This window comes from Paramormyrops kingsleyae, chromosome 5 (genome assembly GCF_048594095.1).
Source record: "Paramormyrops kingsleyae isolate MSU_618 chromosome 5, PKINGS_0.4, whole genome shotgun sequence".
Taxonomy (NCBI): Eukaryota; Metazoa; Chordata; class Actinopteri; order Osteoglossiformes; family Mormyridae; genus Paramormyrops; species Paramormyrops kingsleyae.
Genome location: NC_132801.1, coordinates 19,964,763 through 19,968,105, shown reverse-complemented (window position 1 = coordinate 19,968,105; position 3,343 = coordinate 19,964,763).

Sequence of the window (3,343 nt, the reverse complement as noted above, 5' to 3'; positions counted from 1 at the left end):
CACAAGGCTGGGAACAACCCATTGCAGGGCCAAGATGATTAAAAAACTGTAAAATGTTTACTCTTCCTTTTAATAATATCATAATACGGAGAATACTGGGCAATTTTGCTAAACATCATCTACTTATCAGTCATTCACCAAAGACTAAACTGCAAAGCTAATGTTTCCTTATCTCTAAGATCATCTGTTCGCATTTGTAAATTTGCATAATTAATGATGAGTAGCCTGTGAAATACATGGGAAAAAATAGCAAAGGCCACAGTAGATCTCAAACAGCATCAGAGTGTAATTTCCAGCGATTAGTGATGAGATCTGAGACAAATCTCCCCTTCCTGTCCTTCTGTGGGAGGCGGAAGTGGTAGTAATTCTCATGTTTAGGTACAGAGGAAATTGTCACGGAAGCATAAGATCTCCAAGCCTAGCTACCCCAAGGAAAAAAAAACTCATTACTTAATCTCAGTGCATTTGTGCCAATGTTGGTAGGAGGTCCACGATTTATAGCCGCATTCCAAAACCAAGCATATATAAACAGCCTCGTGGCTAATAGCTCTGTCCAGCGTTAGGTACTGGAATCTTCCATCCTAAGTCATGGCGGCAGCAAAGCAAGCTTCTGATGCACGTTGAAAAAGAGCCTCAAATGGATCCTCTTATCTAGTATGTTGTGACAATGGGCAGTCATGTTGTCACAATTAAATACACAATTATACTGTATCACACTAGGAAAACAAACAAGATAAATAATGTTTGTTTTTACCATCCTTTCTTGAAAATACTGAGTAATTTTTCATTAATTGAGCCACAGAAGTGACTCAAGTGTTTAAAAATGCCATGCTAATAAAACGAGTTTAAAAGCTGCTAAATGCTAATTCCCCAGTGTGGCGACTGGCCCCGCAGGCCGAGCCGCTGTAAGAATGAGAAACCTGGCACCCGTCTCACTCTTCACAGGTTTGAGGTGTAACCGGTACCAGACGCCCGCCGGGAGCCTCCCACGCCACACCTTTCCCAGCTCCGCAACGCTGTCACATTCCTTCCAAATCACGCGCTGCACCCCTGTCCCCTCTAGGGGCATTTATATTGGTCTGGTCAACCACGGCAGCCAATTAGTGGTTTTCATACAACGAAATGCCTCTGCCATTATGCTGGTGACAGCTATAAAATTATGTCTCAATATGTCTGCCTTAGTCCGCCGGTTTCCCCCTTTTCCCACTGTAACTCAGTGCTTCTTCAGCGTGTGGCTGTAAACAAAGGCTAAGGCCGCCTGGTGAAGAAAACAATGGCACCACCACTCTGTTACATGCTCGAAGGACATTTTTGCTCTGCAACTGTACTTGGGTTTTCAGATTAAGGACTTTGTAGAGTTTCTTTAATAAAAATCTTACCGCTGCAGATGCTGATATCACCGTCTGCGGTGTAACTACACCTCACTTGGGAAATCCCTGCCTGGTGTTTCATTATATATGCATCAGTAAGATATAAGGATGAAATAAAGCAAATGAATGGCCCTTAATTCTAAGTGTTATAAGCAGTTGCCGCACTTTCATCCATCTTCTATAATTGCTTATTCCACAACCCAGGATGGGGCACCAACCTTTGCTGGGTACACTTACACACACCTACAGCCATTTTAATAGCTCCAATTAACCTCAACATGTTTTTGGACTCTGGGAGGGGGGACACCAGAGTAAGCCCCACAACAACATGGGGAGAACATGCAAACTCCCCACACATGAAGCTGCAGCAGAGACTCAAACCCTGGTCTCAGAGGTGGGAGACAACAGTGTTAACCACTGTGCCACCATGCCACCCCTAGTATGTGTTCAATAAGCACTTATTCATTTAGGTTTGTGGGGACCTGAAGCCCACAGCAGAAAGCTTATGGGAGCAGAGCAGCAGAGTACATCAGGTCATGCACTAATGGCACATTGGAGCCACCGATTCCCCTTGTCTGCAAGAGCGAAGAGGTCTAAGCAACATATAATAAGTTTTTAATTCTGATCTCTTAATGTAAATATACCTCTTTCTGCTTAGAGTGTGTGTGACCTGCGAGGCCCAGGGAATGGCTGGGAAGGAGAGCTGGTAGTTTAGAGTGACAGGGCTCATCCCAATACATCGGGGGCATTTATCTCCCCCGCAGAGACACCTCAGTGGTCAATGTCGAGCTTCAGCTAGGGCTGCTTTAATTCTCTCCCCACCAATACCTGACATTACGATATCGAGTGCAGGTAATAGAGTTGATTGTAATCCACGCGCGTGCAAGTCATGCAAGGACAGATCAATACAAACTATAAGGATGGGTAATAAAATATTGATGGTCCTGGTGTGAGCCATAAGAGATAGGGCTGTGTGTTTGTGTGGGGGGTCAGTTGGCAGTGTGCATATACCTTCATGTGATGCTCTCCCAAATGACGTGGTGCTGCATTTATGATGCTGGCTGGCCCAGTTCCTTCCTGTCCATGTTGTTAGGCCAACGTATCAGAGCACACATGGCCCGGGAAATCAATGAGACTGAAAGCTCGCTGTTAATAGGGCCTCTGCGTTTGCGCCGAAACCTACACCACGCCTGAGACGAGCCCGGCGACGGGCAGCCACAGAGGGCCCTTCTGCGTGTTTCTGAAGTGGATGTCATTTGTCTGGCCATTCCAGACAAATGGAGCCATTGGAAAAGGCGAGCGGACGTCCTTCGAAAGCCCTATTTTACAGAGAAATTTATTATTTAAAGGGGTCCTCCTTTGATAGCTTAGCATACAGCAAAATGACCTTCGGAAAACAAGCCTACGTGGCTAAACAATGAACGCAAACATTGTAACAGGCGCCTATTGACTCCCTTTGTCCTGGAGTGCGAGTTCCAGCATGTCCGTGTGCTGTGCCGGGGGGGCAGTGTCCTGACGCCCCTCTTTGAAAGGCCCCTCCAGCCATTCTTCTTCTCCCCCCTTGGACGCTCCCTCGATCAAAGTGACTGGGAAATCCAGTGAACGGAACGGTGCCTCGGACGGACCCAAGCCAAAAGTGAACGGGGCCCCCGCAGCCTGTCACCTCTAATGACACGGTGCGTGGCTATCCCCGGCCCCCACCCCACCCACGCCAGGCCTTTCATCCATGGGATAAAGTAAAATAAAAAGTGTGTGGGACACTGTAATACCCAGGCGCGGCGAAAAGGCCGAAACTGGGAGTGGTATGCGAGGTGTTTGTGCAGCGATGAAGGGCTGCACTGCACGCTGTCAAAAGGCCTGGACAAAGCTGCTGTCTGCAGCCCCAGTGTGTGGCCAGAAGCAGCTTCTTTTGCCTTAATGCAAATTTGCCAGACGAGATATAAGAAACTTGACACCTATTGCTGTTTTATTGT